At 44.4% G+C, this 20,099-nt stretch overlaps 1 long non-coding RNA gene across 4 annotated transcripts in view; it reads left to right on the forward strand.

Annotated features, from left to right (window-relative positions):
* The window catches only part of LOC119876800, a 300,097-nt gene that overhangs the window by 157,875 nt on the left and 122,123 nt on the right, over nt 1–20,099 (forward strand). The window lies entirely within an intron of this gene.

The following is a 20,099-nucleotide window of genomic DNA, read 5'->3' on the forward strand; positions in this document are numbered from 1 at the left end:
CTTGTATACCTTTCCTGCCCTAGTCTTGCAATTAGGCATTGTTGCAAGGGAACCCTGGTTGCTTTTACTGGGGAAGGGTATTTAAAGCCCCAAATCTAACACTGGGTATGCCCAGTGCTACCAGAGGGCCTTGCTTCTAGACCTCCTCAAGTCTAAGACCTATATATTATATGCATACACACACTCATCCATCCTAGGTTTGAAATATACACACATATACATATTTGAAATTTTATCTATATGTATGTATATATGTATGTGTATGTATATATATCTGTACATCTATATATTTTTTTATGATTTCATACTGCTACCCTCAGACTCATTCCATCCCATACATTCCTAATCGCCTCTCTTTTCCCTATATTCGAGTCTCTCTTCTTCCATAGTGAGAACCCCAGCTCCCAGCAATATCACACATCTACGTATATCCTGCAGTATATATGAAGTAATTGCAAATTGCTATACCCATACCTCTATGGAAAACAAACTTGGTTAAGATAGTTCATGATTAATCTGCAGCTCATTTCTCTTCTAGCTGAAGGTATATGGTCAAGGTACTGTGTTCCATAATTACTTTGATTAACTCTTTTCTTCTCCAGCCTGGTTCTCAGTTGGGGTTTGTTAGATGGTTTCTCATAATTAGATTTATTTGAAATACAGTTTAGTCAGTTTAGTCATTTCTTCCATTGTAGTTTCTTTCCCCTCATCCTTGATAGTCCTAGTTTTGATTATATAGAATATGAAGATGCTTCCAAAAGTCAAAGTTATAGAAAAGTGTACTCAGAGAAGTGTCATCCCTTCTCATACCCCTTTTATTGTCTTTTGCCCTATCCTTCACAGGGAACTTATTTTTATTTTTTATTTTTTTGCCTTCCTGTGTTCCTTCTTTGCAAAAATCAGCAAGCCTGTGCAAATTATCCTATATTCCCTTCTTCCTTGTGCAGAAGGCAGCATATGATATATATTCTTTGGCATCTTGTGTTTTATACCTTATATATTCTAGATCTAGAAATCATTCCATATCTGTTCGTAGAGATTTTCCCCATACTTTTACAGCAGCATATCCTCCATTGTATGTATGTATGAGTTTCTTTTCAACTAGTATTCTCTGTTTGAGAATTTAGGTAGTTTCCAGTATTATGCAGCAATGAATATGTTTTATGTGTGTATATTTTTATTGGTGGTGGTGTATCATTAGGGTAATTTCTTGGAAGTAGGATTGCTGAGTCAAGGTAAATAAATACTGCAGTTTTGTTAGTATTGCCAAATTCCTTGATAGGGGTCCTGTAATGTGCATTCCTACCAGTAGTATATGAGACTACTTGTTTCCTTACAGCTTTGCCAACAGAGTGTATCACAAATTTTTGAATTTTTGCCAATTTTTCATCTGATAAGTGAAAAATTGTGTGTCAGTGAAGTCTTAATTTGCATCTCTCTGATAATGTGTAAGGTGGAACATTTCTAAGTTTCAGAAGCATTTTAATGTCTTTTTGGTTAATTGACTGTTAATGTCTTTACTCCCTTTACTACTGGATTTTGGGATCTTTTAAAGATATGTGGCTCTTAATCTGTGATCGATGTTGTAATTATTTTCTGCCGGTTTGATATTTGCCTTTTGATTTTGCTTGTGGTGTTTTTGTTTGTTTGTATATTTGTTTGCTTGCATTTTTTTTTTTTTGCCATGCAAAACTTAAAAAAATATTTTGTGGTCAAGATTAAGATTTTTTTATTTGACTTCATCAGAATTTTGACTCATAATTAGAAGGCTTTGCTACAATCAAGTGACAGAATTCACTCATATTTTTTTTTCACTCATATTTTCTTTTCATACTAGTATGATTCAGTTTTTCATACTTAAATCTCTAGTCCATTTAGAATTTATTTTTGTATGTGATGTAAGGAATGGATCTAATTTTTATATTCTTACAAATATCTATCTAGTGTGCCGATACCGTTTATTATAACATCCATCTTTGAGTGATTTGTGATGTCATCTTTATGATACACTAAATTTCCACATATAGTTTGGCTTATTTATAGACTTTGCAGTTGATTCCATTAGTCTATCTCTTTATGTGCCATTACCACACTGTTTTGATGATTGAGACTTTGTAATATTTATGAATATATATGGCAGGGCTAGTTCCTTTTTCACTATTTGCCTACCTATTTGTACACATTAGTTTATCAGTGGGAACCTTAGTATCAACTTATGAAGCTGCAGGAGAAAAATCTTTAAATTTTTATCAGGAGGGACTCCTGGGTGGCTCAGTTGATTGAGCATCTGACTCCTGCTTTTCACTCAGGTCTTGATCTCAGGATCATGAGATTGAGCCCTGCATTGGGCTTCATGCTCAGCAAGGAGACTGCTTGGGATTCTCTCTCTCCCTCTTCCTCTGCCCCTCCCCCTGCTCATGCTTGCTCGTTTGCTCTTGCTTAAATAGCTAAATTGGAAAAAAAAATTTTAGGACAATAGTAAGTTTATAAATGAACTTAGGGAGAGGTGACACATTAATGATATTGAGACATCCCAACCATGAACAAGGGGTATCTTTTCCATTTGTTCAAGTCTACTTTTGTGCTTTTCAAGAGTGCATTAGGATTTTCTTCATATTGGCTTTCAACATGTCTTTTTAGGATTATTTGTAAGTAATTTATTTTTGCTGCTGCTATTGTAAATGAAGCATTTCTCTTTTGCTGTATCTTATACTTGATTATTATTTGTGCCTATGAAGGCTGTTGACCCTTGCTGTTAATTTTGCATACTGTGACTGCACTGTTATTTTCTTATTGGAGTTAATTCAATGGCTCTCACTATGTGGTAGGAGTTCCTTTGGGGTTCCTGAGACCCATTTAATGGATTCACAAGGTCAAAACCATTTTCATAATAATACTAAGACATAATTTTCCCTTTTAACTTTCTCTCCTGAGTGTACAGTGGAGTTTTCCAGAATCTACGTAATGTGTGATTTTGTAACAGATTGAATGCAGAAGCAGAATGAAAATCCAGCTGTTTCTGGCAGGCTCAACAATGAAGAGATGTGTAAAAATGTAAAGCAATGTCCTTCTTATCACTGAAAGTTTTTGTTTATGCTTAGTTTTTAAAAATGGTATTTGTGTTAACATGGTCATTACTGTTGCTTACACATAAATTGATAAATATCTAAAATTTCCTCAGCTTTAATCTCTAATCCAGTAAATACCAATAGATATAACCCACATAAACACAAGCTCTTTCAGGTCCTTAAAAATTCTAAGAGTGTAGAGGGGTTCTGATTTATCACTGATTCTGAGAAATTCTGAGTTGGTTTTATCATTTCATCTCTGATTCTCTAGGTATACTATCATGTCCTTCGCAGTAAAGTTTGCTTTATTTACTTTCCAATTCTCAAGGCTCTTACTGTTGTTCTCCTATCTGATTGCATTAGCTAATGTTTGCAGCACGATGTTAGTAGTGGAAAAGTGGGTACCTGGGTCTTGTTCCTTCCTGCATGGGGACGGCCTCTGGTGTTTCCACATTAAGGAATGTGCTGGATTCCTTAGGGCTGGCATAGAACTGTGTGTATTCTATTGATTGAGTTCTCAACTGAGTTTAATGTATTTTCATCATTGTTTAAAAATTCCTTTGGTATTTAGAAAAGTTTGTAGTTTTGATCTAGTGGTTACCTTTGTATTTATACCTTTTATGTTGCCCTTAATCCCTCCTTTTCTTAAGTGTCTACTATCTGGATTGTCCATTTTGAGTGGTACCCTTTGACCCCGACCAGTAACTGAAGCAACATCACTGGTCATAGTTTTCTTTCCCCCTTTTTAGCATTTTTAAGGTTATATTTTTTACTCATTGTCAGAATATATAATGTTTACACACTTTTCTGTTACTTTGGCCCATGCTTTTTTTTGTTCTGTAACTGCATAAAATGATCACCATCATCCTTTTGCTGAAGCTCCCCCAGTTATCTCTCGGTAGGATAAAGCTTGGTTGGATGAAGACTGGATGAACAATCCTTGTCTTGAACTCTGTTTCCTTATATCTTGAAAATGCTGCCACACTCCTGCCCTGTTCTCTGTGTTGTTCTTAGGAAGTCTATGCCAGCCTACATTTCCTACCTGAATAAGTATTTGATGACTTTGCCTAGAGGTCCTGAGGATTTTGTTCTTTGTCATTAGAATTTAGTAGTCTTACTAAGATACATGTGAGAGGTGATAATTTCAGATCATTTTTCGAAGGCACACAGTAGGCCTCTTCAGTATGTTGATTTAAGATATTATTTCTGGAGAGTTTTTTGGATTATATCTCTAAATATTATTTCTGTTCCATTGTTTTGCTTTTCTGCTTCATGGACTCCAATTATACATATGTTGGACCTTCTTTGCCTGCCTTCCATTTCATCTCCTTTCTCGCTGATCCTTTTCCCTTTTTAAACTCATTTTCATCTTGTTTTATTTCATCTTTGTTTTACTACCTTTCCTCCATGTCTTTTATTAGATTTTAATTTGGCTCTACTCCCTCTTGGGCACCTTGTAATTTATTCTTTATTCCTGAAATAGTTTTGACTTTTTCTTCAAAAATTTTCCCCTGAGCTTGACAAACCCTCACTGAATTTCTTCTTGATTTTCTAGGTCCTCTTCTATTCATAGATTTTATATGTGAATGTAGGGGTTTTTGTTTGTTTTTTTAATCTTCACATGCTTGTTTTATAATAGTAAATTCAGTTTGAAATGTTACTTTATAGTTTTGTTCTCCTTCATGGTTGATTTTGTTTGGGGTAGAATTTTCATTAGCTGAAATGTTTTATGTTTTACCTTTTCTTCGTATAGGAAGTTAGTATGAAACTAGTCTGATTTTTTTTTTTTTTTCTCTCACCCAGCCCTAGGCATTATTGTGGAGAAGGTTTCTGTTTCAAGGGTGCCCTCTTCTGTCGATATAGTGAATTGCAGTTATGAATGAGTAGTTCTGGGAGTAGGGAGGGAGAGGGAGGGCCTGGTGTATTTTTTTTTTTTTTTTTCTGGAGGATTCTTGGTTTTCCCCTTTGCCTTCTTTTTCTTGACTGCCACATGTCTAAGGAGTGACACCTCTTGTTCATTTATTTCCTTCTCCTCTGAGAAGCCATACTTCTCTGACTGCCACCTCCAACGCTACTCACTTTCAGGTATCTTCCCTGCATCCAGGATTGTAACCTGTTAAGTTGCAGACTTAAGTTCATTATTTTGCACCGGGTGGTGGTGGTTTTTAGCTTTGTTGGGATATAATTGAGAATTATTTTGTGTTTAGGTTGTACTTTCCCTTTCTGGGATGAATATGTGTTTCAACTATGTTCTCTACTCCCCTCTCCTTTTTTCCTTTTCTTTCTTTCTTCCGTTCCGTTCCCTTTTTTTTTTTTTTTTTAAGATTTTATTTATTAGAGAGAGAGAAAGGGAGTACAAGCAAGGAGAATAGCAGGCAGAGGGAGAAGCAGGGCCCCAGCTGAGCAGGGAGCCTGATGTGGGGCTGATCCCAGGACCCTGGGATCATGACCTGAGCCAAAGGCAGATACTTAATCAACTGAGCCACCCAGGCAGCCCCTCTCCTTTTGTTCTTAAGACTCCCTTTTTCTGCTGTCTGTATCCATAGAGCTACAGCAATGGTAGGTGCTCTTTTGGAACTTGGTACTCCTCTTTCTGCTTACATATTACTTGAAATTCATAGTATTATCCAACTAATAATGCTGAACATGTAGGACATGTATAGATGTTTTGTGTATGTGGCTTGTTTTTTCCCTGTCTTGATTGCAGCATTTTTCCCCCTTTGGTTTTTAGGCATGAGGAGTTATTTGGATTAAGGAGCTGACCATTACCTTACACTCTTATTGCTGACTTAACAGTGAAAATAATGATTTTCTGTTTTTTTTTTAAGATTTTGTTTATTTATTCATTAGAGACAGAGAGAAAGAGAGAGAGAGAGAGAGAGAGAGAGAGAGAGAGAGGCAGAGACACAGGCAGAGAGAGAAGCAGGTTCCATGCAGGGAACCTGATGTGGGACTCAATCCCGGGTCTCCAGGATCATGCCCTGGGCCAAAGGCGGCTCTAAACTGCTAAGCCACCCGGGCTGCCTGAAGATAGTGATTTTCAAAGGAACTTTTGTCACTTCAACAAATGCTTTTAAAATTACTTGGATTAATGTATTACTATGGATAAATGTATCACTAAATGTGTTAGTCATGTTTATATTTATTATTTTCTGTAGGAGAAAGGCCCTGTGGTGGAAGTTTTTAGAGATTGTTTCATGCAGATGGGATGCAGACCTGTCCTGGGTGAGAGGAGTTTTCTATAGAAAGAGAATTCCTCTTCTTCTTAAAAAGACCTACCCTGTTAACAAACTAGAATTTAAATAAAAATTTGAAAAGAAAACCATAAAAAACCTCCAAAACAAAAAACCAACCAAACAAAGCTGCACGCTTATCCTGAAGTTATTACAATTTTAGCACTGGCATTTCCTTACTATTCCTATGATTCAAGAATCTCTGCTCTCATCTTTTTGCTGGCCATTGGTGTAACATTAAGTTTTCAGTAATTTTTTTTAAGCATACAAAGAAGTACTCTGAACTCTTACATTTTTTTTTCTTGATGGGGATGAATTCAGTCTGAGCTTTCTGTCTGTACCTTTACAGGTGAGAAGAGCCTGGGTTCTTCTAAGTGGCTGCTAATAAAGGAATCACAAAAATCAGGAGGTGGTGTTTCTAGTGAGGAAACCACATATTAATTGCTTCTTGGAGCTGCTGATTCGGTATTTCTGTTAGCGGTTTCCTAGGGTTTTTCTTACTCAATTTCTGATAGTTTTCTTTCCTTAATGGGTAGCCTGGGTGGCTCAGTGGTTTAGCACCGCCTTCAGCCCAGGGCGTGATCCTGGAGACCCGGGATTGAGTACCACGTCGGGCTCCCTGAATGGAGCCTGCTTCTCCCTCCACCTGTGTCTCTGCCTCTCTCTCTCTCTCTCTCTCTCCTCTCTGTGTATTCTCATGAATAAATAAAATCTTTAAAAAAAGAATCTTCAGGGGTGCTTGGGTGCCTCAATTGGTTAGCAGCTGCCTTTGGTACAGGTCATGATCCCAGGGTCCTGGGATCAAGCCCTGCATTGGGATCTCTGCTCAGTGGGGAGCCTGCTTCTCCCTCTGCCCTCTTCTGTTCTCCCTGCTTGTGTACTCTGGCTCTCTCTAATAAATAAAATAAAAAATATTTTTTAAAAAGGAATCTTCATAAAAAAATGAGAGCAATGTAAGCAAATATTTTTTGAATAAGACATAAAAACTGTTAACCATTCAAGTAAATAAGTTGATAAATCAATTCATTTAAACTTACAAACTTCATCAGAAGACACTATTAGAAAGGTGAACAGCCAGTCTGCAGAATGGAAGACCTTTCAAATGTCAGACCTATGTCTGACAAATGACTTGCATCCAGAATATATAAATAATTTTTGCAAATTGTTAAGAAAAAGAAGATGGCCCACCAGAAAAGTATACAAAAGACTTGAAAAGATGTTTCATAAAAGAGGATATCCAATGGGCAAGAAACATAAGAAACAGTGTTCAGCTTCATTAGTCATCAGGGAAATGCAAATAAAAAGCATGGTGAAATACACTGCATCTACCAGAATGACAAAAGTAGAATAAAAAAACAAAAACAAACTCGATTGTTTAAGGAAAAAAAAAAAAAAAAAACCAAACTCGAGAGATAACCAGGTGTAGGCAAGGATGTTGAATACTAGAAATGACATATACTTTGGACAACTGTTGGTATGTACCGAGGTTAAATGTATTCCTCATGATCCAGTGTTTCCCTTCTAGCTATATACTTAACAGAAATGAATGCATATGAACATTTAAAAAGGTGCTAGAATGCCCATAACAACATTTTTAATAGCTCTAAACTGGAAATGACCCAAATTTCCATCAAGAATAGAATGGAGGGCAGCCCCAGTGGCGCAGTGGTTTAGCGCCGCCTGCAGCCCAGGGCGTGATCCTGGAGACCCTGGATCAAGTCCCACGTCAGGCTCTCTTCATGGTGCCTGCTTCTCCCTCTGCCTGTGTCTCTGCCTCTCTCTCTCTGTGTGTCTCTATGAATAAAATAAATAAAGTCTTTAAAAAAAAAGAAGAAAAGAATGGATAGGGGGTACCTGGGTGGCTCAGTGGTTGAGCATCTACCTTAGGCTCAGGTCATGATCCTGGAGTCCTGGGATCGAGTCCCACATCAGGCTCCCCACAGGGAACCTGCCTCTCCCTCTGCCTATGTCTCTGCCTCTCTCTCTGTGTCTCTCATGAGTAAATAAATTTTAAAAATAATATTTTTAAAAAGAATAGAATGGATAAATTAATTGCAATATATATGTATTATGTATGTATGTGTGTATGTATCTATATATACATTTTTCACAGTGGAATACTAAGCTGCAATGAAAATGAATAGTATACAACTCTCTGTGATAACATAGAATGAAGCTCACAAACATAAAGTCGCACTTCAGTAAAAAGTTAAAGTAGAAAAAAAAACTCAGAATACTAATCTGAGCAAAATCCTAAAGCTCATGCTCAGTGGGAAGTATTCTTGTAGCTCTATGTAATCACGAGATCCTCCACATGTAGGACAGGTTGGCAGGGACATCCAGGGCTGATCAAGCCCCCAGCCCAGTGAAGGGACCAGTGCAGCCACCTGGCCAGCCTCTAAGCTATGTGACTAGGACAAATGGCAGAGGGAAAAGCCTTGATCTGGGCCCAAACTAAAAACAAGGACAGTCTCCTCACCCTCAAAATTCTAGCTTTGAGAATTCCTTTGTTTTAAATTAATTTTTAAAAATTCAGGCAATACAGAAATATAGTTTTTCTAAAATTTCACAGATGGTATGATGTCCTGGATTTGCTTTAAAACACTCCACAGTGTGGAGTGTCTGGGGCCATAGATGAAACCACATTGGTCATGGCCTGGCTGTCGACACTGAGTAATGGATACCTGCAATCTTGTTAAGAGTATTTTCTCCATTTTTTAATATGCTTGAAACTTCCTCCAGTAAGAACTAAGCACACCGTATGTAATTACTGAAAAGGTTAAAGTCCAGGTAGATCACTAAGCCTCAGATGCTCTCCCTCTCTCTTCCTATTCCCCGCCCCCCTCCGCACTGACCACTGTTACCAGTTTGGCTTTTATCTTAGGAGAAAACAGATGGAACATTCTAACTAGGGTAATTTGAGGAGGCTTTAATAGAGGAACAATATGTAGGTTATGGGGAACCCACAAAACATAGTACGACACCCCAGGGCTCGCTATAGCAAGAGGCGTTTCTCAAATTTAGGCCCCGGAACCTGGGAGAAGAGAGTGGTACACCCTGAAAAAAGCTATGATCTATGGTTGAGGGATATGGACAGTTTTTGGAGATTTCATAGGTGAGAGCTAGAAGAATTCATGGTTTAGTGTTGTCCTCTTCCATTCCTATCATCTCCTGCTGGTGCTCGCCATTGGCTGGGAGGCATGGCAAATCAGTAATGCCATCCATACAGCTGGCCTCCCGGGGCACAGAACATGGTAGAGAGTAGATCTGCAATGGGTATGTGGGAGATAATTGATAGAGTGTGGATCTTGCCAGATGTCTTCTGATACATTTGCATATGTGTTTATGAATCCAGAGACAATATGTGGTTTTGTTTTCAACGCTTTTTTAAAAATATGCATGGGATCATATATCATGCCTCACTCAGCAGCTCATGGTTTTCACCCATCAGCGTCCTGGTGTTCTTTCCATGCCAGGACCTCAAGATCAACCTCATGCTTCTCTTGTGGCTAATGGTATGCCACAGTGTGAGCATATTATAGTTTATCTTGCCATTCCCTCTTGACGAAACTTAAGTTGCTTCCATCTTAAAAATGTTGCCTTCATCCTGGAAATTCTCTTGCCATCTTGGCAACATCTGGGAAGTTGCCATATGCAATATGTCATTTGCTCCCACGGGGGTCTCATGCTCGGTTGAAAGTTTTTCTGGGTTGAAGAACATATTTAGCCATCTGAACGTCCTGGTTTTTGGCAGATGTGGGGAAAGAAGTCCATGAGGACAGAATCAGGAAGGCCATGAGGATAGAATCAGGCATTGGAAGATAGGTTTGAGTTCTAGGTTTGCCTGTGCCTTGCTGTGTGATGTTGGATAATCACTTAGCCTCTCTGATCCTCAATATTTTTCTTTGCAAACTGCAGATGACACTCCTACCCTTTCACATGCCCCACAGGGTAGCTGTGAGAGTGTCCTGAAATGAAAGGTGGGAAAGTGCTTGAGACAGAAGCCAGGGACAGTCACCTGTCATAGTACAAGGCTTAAGCTTTTCTCCTCCGGGCACCCCCTTGTAGTTAGGACAGGGCATTGCTGCCAATAAGCTGCTGTCTCCCTACACCCCTCACCTTTTGTCCTGACCCTCTTGTCCTGAGCTGTGGCTCAGACTCAGTTTCCCTGAGTGACAGAGCTTCCTTAGACCAAGGCCTGTCTGGCTCTGTGTTTTTGGGTAGTCTTCTCCACGAGGCTAATTTGCTATGGGATTTTGGACTCTTGGAAGACTGAACAGCTCTTAGAAGTGGATTCAAAGCCCAGTCTCTCCGACAGCAAGGGCTACGTGTGTGGACACCCTGCCATGCCTGAGGGCACTCTCAGTTTGATTTCTCAGGGTTGTTTGTGCTTTGACCTATAGTAGTTCCTATGCCTGTGTGCCTTGTTCCTTGGAACTAGTGACCGTGTTTCTTTTTTTTTCCTCTCCCCAGAGTGACTGGGATGGAGCTGTGCACACAGTAGGAGCCCAGCAAATCCAATTTCTTGTAAAAACCTCCCTGGGGCACTGTTGGCAGGCCCAGCATACCAAAAAGGCGGGTTGGCCCTTTATGGAAGTTATCAGGAAGATGAATAAGGCTTGAAAAGCGAGACTCTGGCAGGGTTGACTCAGACCTCACAGAATGGCTCAACCAGCCTTTGAAGAGCAGAGAGCTATTTACATCCTACTAATGGACCTCACTGGCTGCAAGCAGTCAGAGCTGCTTATAAATACCCTGGCTTAAGGCCCCAGCGGGAGTAAGGACAGAGAGAGGGCCAGGGAGAGCCTCTCCTCCTCCTCCCCTCCTCAGTATGGCATTCGCGGCGTGCGAAGCTCTGGAGGCAATGGTTCTAGTTTCATGGGAAGCCGCATGCAGCAGGCCTCTGCGTGGTAGCAGAATGGGTTTTAGTTGGCAGCGTGGTGTATGGAAGACGCTCCCTGCATGAGGTTCTTTGCATAAATAAATGATGACCAGCTGTTAGTCTTCCTCTTAGCATGAACATCCATCATGGCTTGTTTCAACTCTAAGTCTGGGAAGGAGAAGTTCAGACTCCCATGAAAGGCAAATGTTACTGTGATAGTCCAGCCCAGTCTGGCACACATCTGCCTAGAGAAATGCACAAACTGGAAGCACTGGCTGGGATCTATGCTTGCGGGTGAGGTGGAGGGTCTTGTGTTCTCTCTAAGTGCCCTGTACCTATAGAGCTCAACCTGTGGAGCTCAATTCAGCCCTGTGAGCTGAGCTGTATTTTTGTTTGTTATTTTTCAGTAGGAACACACAAGACCAGGCTCCTGCTGAGGGCCTGTTTGGTGGAGCCAACCTAGTAGTGCCAAGGGCTCCTTCCTTCTTATTGATGCCCGTTGCATCCCCTGCCGCTAACCTTGACTTACAGCAGACTTTGAGAAGGGACAGGTTGTCTGGGAAGGAGAAGGTCTCCCTCCTTAGGGCTTAGCCTCCAGGCTGCACATGATGGCCTTGGCCCACTGGCTGTGTGAATGCCCTCACTGGGGAGTAGCTGGTGACGAGCAAGGCAGAATGTGGTCATCAGTCTGGCAGACCCTCCAGGGCCATTCTCTGTCTGCCATATGTGCAAAGCCCCCATGATAGTCTTGTCAGCCCTCAGCCAGGCTCCTGGAGGGAGGCAGGGACCTGTCCTGCCTGCACCCCACCCCTCTCACAATCATGGAATGCTGTCACTCTCCTCATTCATTTCGGATTATTATTAACATTGCTTTTCTGTCTTTTTCTCTGTGAACTCATTTACTCATTCAGCCACCACTTCTAAAAAGATTTAATTTGTATCTGCAGTGTGCTGGGTCCCAGGAACACAGGGGTAAGCAGAACAGCAGTGGTCCTGATTCACTGGACCTGACATTTCACTGGAGGGGGAGCACAGTCAGACAAAACACAAGAGAGTGAAAGAACAGCATATGCAAAGGCCCTGAGGTAGTGTAGAGCTTGGCTCTCTTGTCGCATGAAAACCATCAGTGTGGCTGGCAGTGTAGTGAGTAAAGGCAAGCTGAGCCCGTTCATGTGGGGTGGCCAGTCCTGAGGCAGGCTGGTGAGGAGAGGAGCTTCATGGGTTCAATTGAAGCAAGGATATTTAACAGGAGTTGAGGATGTGGTGTACCGAGAATGTTGCTTTATGAATATCTGGTACCTTTGTTATAAGCATTTATTGGGAGCCTAGCGTTTGCCAGGCATTGCGTTGAGTGTTGAGGCAGAGTAAACTTAGTTGGGATCCATCTCCTGGAGGCAAAGAGAAACCCACAGGGCTCTTTACCTTTAGGTAACGTGGTGCGACCTGGTAGCGGAGCAGCAGTCATGCCCATGCCTTCTGTGAATTCTCTGTGAGATGCTTTCCCAGAAAGCACCACTCCTCTCCACCAAACCCCATTCCACCTGTCAGCCTGAGCCTTGGGCTTGTTTGGGTTCTTGCTGGAGATGTGGTTAGTGCTTTGCATACGGTTGGTGCATGGGACACCCAGACTCCGGGGAGTGGAAGCCATAAGGACCCTGTCCTTGGCAGGGGCAGGGGGGTGGGGAGGAGGTCTGCATTAAGGCATGAAAAGTATGGGGGCCTCAGCCCAACCTGCAGGTGAAGGAGACAAAGCAGCCCTTCCCAAAGCTGTAACGCACTGGGCACCTGGCACCGAGAAGTCTCTGTGTGGCTAGAGAAATGGAGTCCCGGAGAGGACATGACCAAGCTTCTGGGCTCACTGGTAATTATGTTTTCAATTTCACGTTTGAGAAGTACTTAAATTGATGCCTTTATGTGCACAGCTCAGATAGCTGCTGTTGGTGCCGTGAGCGTGGCTGGCTGTTCCCTAGGGAGCGGCCGGCAGCCACATCCAGGTGAACCCTCGGTATGTGTATCCCATGTCCTTTATTCCTGAGGAAGGGAGGCATCTCTGGCTGGAGAGGCTCTGCACCCTCATATTTTAGAAGGGATCATTTCATTTCTTATTCTCTTTGCTATCCTTGCAGGTTTGTGGGAAGCATTTATGGCTCCTAGCCTCTGGTTGGCCCCGTGGAGATCGCTCCAATCCTACCTTCATTTCTGGGTGTGCGCTTTCAGTGGGAGACAGTAGGGTGCAGTGGGAGGGCTGTGGCCTCCAGAGCCATGGTGCCTGGCTTCTAACTGTTTGACTTTGGGCAGTTGGCTTGACCTCTCTGGGCCTTGGGTCATTAGGGGAGAAGGGAGAGAGCTGGACAGGAAATTGCTCGCCAGGTGCTGATGCTTAAGCAGCTTTCCTGCATCAGTGGGTGATTCTTAAACTAGTGTGTGCATCACAACCACTTGGAAAGGGGAGCAAACACAGATGGCTGAGTTCTGCTTCTGGAGGATCCCATTCGGTAGGTTTGGGATGGGGCCTGAGAATCTGCATTTCTACCACATCCTCAGGTGACGCTCGATGCTGCAGGTCCCGGGTCTACACTTGGAGAATGACTGCATAGAGCTCGTCGTGTTCACTCATCATGATGACCCCCTAAACTTGGTATGAATGTAATTGTCACATTGTGGATAAGGAAATTAAGGATTAGGGGATGCAGTAACTGGCCCAGGGTCACACAAGCCCTATGTGGTGAAGCTGGAATTGGAATCCAGGTCCGTGCTTTGCAAAGCCACTGTTCTTAGAGTCTATGTGAAGGTGTGTGTGAGCTCTGACATGGTTTCTTCCTGGCAGGGGTGAGACACCCAGTCAGTGCTGCCTCCTGGCCCTGTACCTCTTTAGAACAAAATTGGGGGATCCCTGGGTGGCGCAGCGGTTTGGCGCCTGCCTTTGGCCCAGGGCGCGATCCTGGAGACCCGGGATCGAATCCCACATCGGGCTTCCGGTGCATGGAGCCTGCTTCTCCCTCTGCCTATGTCTCTGCCTCTCTCTCTCTCTCACTGTGTGCCTATCATAAATAAATAAAAAAAAAAATTAGAACAAAATTGGGACCTTTAGCCAAGATGACAGTTGACACTAACTGGTTTTTGTTATTGTTTTGTGATAAAACAGAACCAAATACTACTTAGAAAACTTGGATGGAAAATCCAGGCTCGAAATGCTGGGGAGCCACGCAGGTGCTGAACCATTAGACCCTAGTTGTCCTGCAGGGCTCAGAGCAGCTGCAGACTCATTCGAGTAGCCTCTACTTAGTGCCCTGCAGGACCTATAGCAAGGGGCCTCCCAGCCCAGGCCATGCAACTTCCCGGTCCCTTGAGCTCACTCCATCCTCTGACCTTGGCACAGTGAGAAAGGGCTTCCTTTTTAAAGATTTTATTTATTTTAGGGGGGGTAGGTATGATGTGGGGGTGGGGGGAGGAGCAGAGGGAGAGAGAGAAGCAGGTTCCCCGCTGAGCAGGGAGCCCAATGTGGGACTCCATCCCAGGACCATGGGATCATGAGCTGAGCTGAAGGCAGATGCTTGACCAGCTGAGTCACCCTGGAACCCCAAGAACTTCCTTTATAAAGTGGAGGCTGGCCTGATGAAGGCAGCCCAGGCTAGCAGAGAGAAGTCACAGCCTTCCAATTTCTCTGCCTCTTCTGATGCCCCTGAAGACAAATGGGCTTTGCTCTGAGCCCCAGAAACCTGTACAGACAGCATGGGTGCTGTCATGGGAGACTGAGCTCTGGGGAAGCAGTGGAAAGCTCAAAGCTGGGCCATCTAGGGAGGGAGCCTGACAGTGGAGAGGAGGCAGGGCAGGCCTGGCAGTAGGGCAGTCGGGGGTGGGGGAGTATAGCAGGGGCAAAGGTTCTGGGGGTGGAGATGCACTTGGCATGCTTGAGGCACAGTGTTAAGCTTCTTCCTACAATCCCGTCCTATCTTCCCAGCATTGTTTCCCAATGGAAACTTATCTTCTCCCCTGGTCATATGGTAGGCAGCTTACCTGTGGAGCTGAGGCATTAGGATTGGCTCCTGTTAGAGAAGGGGCCAGGGCTACAGTTTTTCAGGAGGAGCCGGGGCCCTCCCCAGCCTCAGCCATGCTTGGGGCTTCCATGGGGCCTGTTGGCTTTCTTCTTCAATTCTTAATCCAACCGTTTGTGCCAGCTTTCCATGCGAATTCTCTGAAAGTCAAGTTATCATGGGGACTTCAGCCGGAGAGTCCCTTCTTTGCCTGCCCCATGCCCCCCACCCCTTTATTTTCTTGCTGGCAAGAAGGAGTACATTTTGGAGAGCCATTGTCTGCATTCCAGCTCCCCCAGCCTGGAGCAGGCCAGCTTGAGCTGGTACCTTCATCTCAGTGAGCTCAACCCTAAAGTCTCTGGGTCTTAGCTGGATTAAGGGCCTAGATTGTTGCTGAGGAGGAAGGAGGTACCTCCATAATTGCTGGCTAAATCTACCTAACAATAGCCACATGTGGAGTCAGATTTGAGGGTTATTAAATATGAGCGCCATTCGCCATTCGTCCCGCAAAGATGCCTTTGTTTGCATAGCTGTGCAGAGTGGGGAGGGGGAGATACCAGAGCTGCAGAGTCCAAAGGGGGCTGAGGAGGCCCTGTCTCCAGGAAGGAACAGATGTTTTGTTCATGGAGAAGTGAAATGACCAGTCTCCTGGACCTGGCCTGAGCGAGTCTCTTTCTGGGGGCCCCAGACTCACAGGGCACAGACCTTCTCTGACTATAAGCTCCAAAGTCCCTGCATAGACAGGGGCTCCAGCTGAGCCAGTCCCTGCTGCTGTCTTAGATCATCTTGTCTCCCTACAGCAGCCACCTGGAGTCTTGGGTGTGACGTGGAGGGAAGGATGGGGTGCAGTGCAAGGATGCCCCTGTGCTGGCCCCTCTGCATCTATTTGGGTACATGGCTACATACTGCTCAGTGTTTTCCTGGTGCCTGTTACAGTGGAGGGTGAAGGGCAAAAAACATGTGTTTCAAGGGCATGCCGTTGGCGCTCAGCTCTTGCAGGGAAAGCTGGGCTGCTCTGATCCCTGCCCCACATTATGTGGCCTGTGAGCGGGTTTTGGGTGGCATGGGCTCATTTTGGCCAATTGCTGTTTTGGAGCCTCGAGGTGGGCACATGTGGCTGTGTGTATCTGTGTGATAGGGAAAGGCCTGGAATAAGAGTGGAAGCTGCCTCTTGAGGGGGTGTGATCCCAAGAAGGGTATTGCTGGGTTCCTGTGCGGCTCTCTCCTTTGGCTGCCCCCTAAGGCTCGGGGCTCTGGAAGCACAGGTCCAGCGGCGCCAGCTGTGGACCCTGGACGCAGGGCAGCGGGTGCTGGCTGAGGCAAAGGCCCCATGAACTCTGGCGCTCTGGGAGGGCTCACCCTCACCAGCTACCACTCTGGGTGAGCCCCAGAGCCCAGGGCAGACCTGCTTCCCTTCGGAGGGCCTGTCTCCTGTCGCTCCCCAGACAGGGTAACATGGTCAGCCATGGAATGCAGAATGTAAAGTCCAGCAAAGGCATATCTTCGATCCTTTGATTTTTGCTTTAAATTGTGGGTTTAAGCAACTCTGTAAACTAGGTTACTAAAGTTGAATTTCTAGAAAGGAACCTAAAGTAGAAAGACAAACAGGGAAGTTACATATGTATCATATGCCAGATCACAAACATATGTAAGTTTTTACAAATCAGTATAAATTTCTTTTTTTATGAGGGTGGAGGTGTTAGCAACCCTCCCATAATGCTGGGTGCAAATGACTGCAGTGCTTGGGCAAACATTGAAATGTGTTTTCTTTAAAAGAGGTACAATGCTTTATCCTTTGTCTGTTTCTACACAGCTCTGTTTCTTACAATGTTTTTCCCCCATTTTTTTTTCCTCTGAGAAAGCCACAAAATTTCCTTCTCTAGACAGTTGTCTAATATATTTGTTACAACTTATATTTGTGTATTTATACTATAATTGGTACTGAAATGCTGTTATGCATGGTCTGTACCCTGCCTGGAGCCTGTGTCACTAACGTTTCCAAGAACACTCTGACACCAGCTGTTCTCAGATGGAATTAAGGGCATAAGAGAGGGGCGAGGGTGGGGGCAATGGGCGAAATAGGTGAAGGGGACCAAGGGGTACAGACTTATAAGATAAATAAATCATGGGGATGTAAAGCACAGCAGAGGGAGTATAGTCAGTAATGTTAACTTTGTGTAGTGATGGATGATCACTGCTGAGCCCTGAGTAATGTATATAAATGTCCCATCAGGATGTTGTGATTCATCTGAAACAGATACAGTGTTGTGTGTCAACTGTACTTGAGGAAAACAAAAAAGGAGTAGGGATAGGGTAAGAGGTGAGGGAGAGAAAAGTATGGGCTTTGGTGTTGGTCGATGGTTGAAATCCCAGCAGAGCACTCTTCTCCCTGTGTTACCTGTGTTCTTCAGGTTACCTAACCTCTCTGAGCCTCCCCTTCACAAGGGGCTACTGCTCTCCAGCTCTGTGCTGGCACAGGAGGGGTTCTTGGTGACTGGAGCAATTGTAACTGGGGGGCGTGGGGTTCCTGTAGCTGGGGCTTAGTCACCTGGGCCCAGGGAGCTTCAGTGGTCAATTGAGTCCAATCCCTGCTTCTTGTCTGGCCTGCCTTCCAGGCATCCCCATAAAACAGCACCCAATACCACTGCCCCCCACCCCTGCCAATCTCCGGGACCTCAGGGGAGGGAGAGCCCAGACTCCTGCTTACTAATGCATTCCAGCATCAAACCCTCAGAGCCAGGAAGTCCTCCTGTGCGTCTACACTTAATCCCCCTCACCAGATTCGAAGCTTATTTTCTCTTGCTGTTTCCTTAGGGGAAAAAGACAGAGATTTTGCTCATGCAAGATGTCGGACTTCCGTGGCCAGCAGCTCTAGGTTGCAATCTCCCTGGGAAATCAATGTGTGAGGAGATCTAGGAGGCCACGAAAAGGGCTGAGGAGAGAGGCGTAACATCCCGGGCCTTGTCCTTTCCCAGCCCTTGGAGGAGACCATACTGCTGTAGTGCTCACGTCTTCCCTTGGGACCTGTGTAACTCAGCTGCGAGCTCCCTCTCTGCATGAGGCTCGCTCACAGGGATCCAAGATGTACTCTGATCGTGCCACCCCAGCACACCCACCTTGCACTTCCTCCAGGGTCCATGTCAGGGAACGTATCTCTGTCCATTCACACAGCTGGATCCCTGGGAGGTGTCTTGGCACACCCTGTCTCTAGCCCCCTGGGGGGATCCAGCCCTAAGGCTTGTTGATTGGTTGTCTCACTGCCCTTGATGCCCGCCATCCATCACTTCTGCTCATCTTCACAGTTGCCGCCGAGGGCACTTGTCTTGGCCCTTCCCCCCTCACCTGCGCAGCTGCAGCAGCATTCTGGCTGCCTGTCCCCTTTGATCTTGCCCTCCTGGTCCATTCTCCACGTAGCACCTAGAGCCAGCTCCGAGAATCATACACTAACCCTTGCACTCACCTGTGTGAGCCTTCTGATGGCATCCCATCGTCTTTTGTATAAAGACCAACTCCTCTGTGTGACCTTTGAGCCCTGACCTGTGGCCATGCTGCTCCGCTTGCTCTCTGCTCTCCAGCCACTTTGGCCACCTTGTCCCATTTCCTTAGATCATGCCATGTTCTTTCTTATCCCAGGGCCCTGACATGTGGTCTCCCCTCTTCCTGGACTACCTTGTGCTCTGCCTGAGTCTGCCTGGTTAACTGTCATGTTAGATGTCACGTCAGTAGTGACTTCTGGCAAAGCCCTCCCTGGCTGTTGGGCTAGCTCCCATGCCTTTAGGAAAAGCTCTCCTAGACCAGAATTCCTTTCCCTCAGAGTTCCTAGCTGAGTTTACAGTTAGGCATTCATGAGCATGGCTGTTTGATTGACAGCTGTCTTGATAACCCCCCTACTCCCCATGCCTAATTTTCTTAGCATCCTTTCTGTGGTCATGGTCCTTTCATAAGCTGGGTTCTCTTTGGGGTAGGTTTGGGGTTTAGACCAGACTCGAGCCATTCATCTGGTGCTTTATGCGGGGCAGTTGTCAAGTCTTGGGTTACAGTAGCTTTATGCTTCTGTGTGGCTGCTGTGCCATTCATGTACAGTTTTTGTGAATGGGATCATACTCAAACGCTAGTAGAAGGGCTCTTGTTGTTTATAGGAACCCTGTGGTAAAGAAAACACAATCCTTTGGTATAGCAAATAATTATCAGCTAATTTGTCCCTTCTGTGACTTCTGTTTATTCAATGTACTGAAAGAACTTTGTTGATCACTTATTAGAGAAACAAGTGGCATCAACTGGCCAGAAGGTCCTTGTGGGAATAACATCAAGGGGCCCTGGTGATGATGGTGTCTTCTCAGTCAGCTAGCACTACTTCCAAGCCTCAGCATTGATAGAAAGGGCATTTAGTGCTTCCCACAAGGAAATTGTCAGAATGAATTCTCTGTGTCTTTTCCCACTACCCCCCAGACTCCATGTCAGACATAAAATGCCCCCTGCAGCTCTGGGCTGTCAGTATGGATGGGGAAAGATACCAGCTTGATAGGGCAGGTGGTTTCACGGGAAGCTTGGCCTGGGTTTTCATCCTGGTTCTGTCGCTAGGTCTCCATGTAAGCTGGAATATGACTTCAGCTCCTGAGCTCCGTCTTCTGCCTAATACATCTCTTACAGACATACGGGCTCATTCGAAGGTAGTATTCAAATCCAGGGAACCCTGAGGATTGAAATAGACCACTCAGCAAATTCTAATCTAGTATGATGATTTTTAAATGCCTGATCTTCTGTCCTAATGTGTAATCTTCTTGTATAGGTCCACCTTATTTCCCCAGGGCCTCAGTTTTCACATCTGTGAAACAAGATGGGTTGATTCTGGATTGGCACGTAGGAGAACTAAATGCTGTCT

This window comes from Canis lupus, chromosome 11 (assembly GCF_011100685.1).
Source record: "Canis lupus familiaris isolate Mischka breed German Shepherd chromosome 11, alternate assembly UU_Cfam_GSD_1.0, whole genome shotgun sequence".
NCBI lineage: Eukaryota > Metazoa > Chordata > Mammalia > Carnivora > Canidae > Canis > Canis lupus.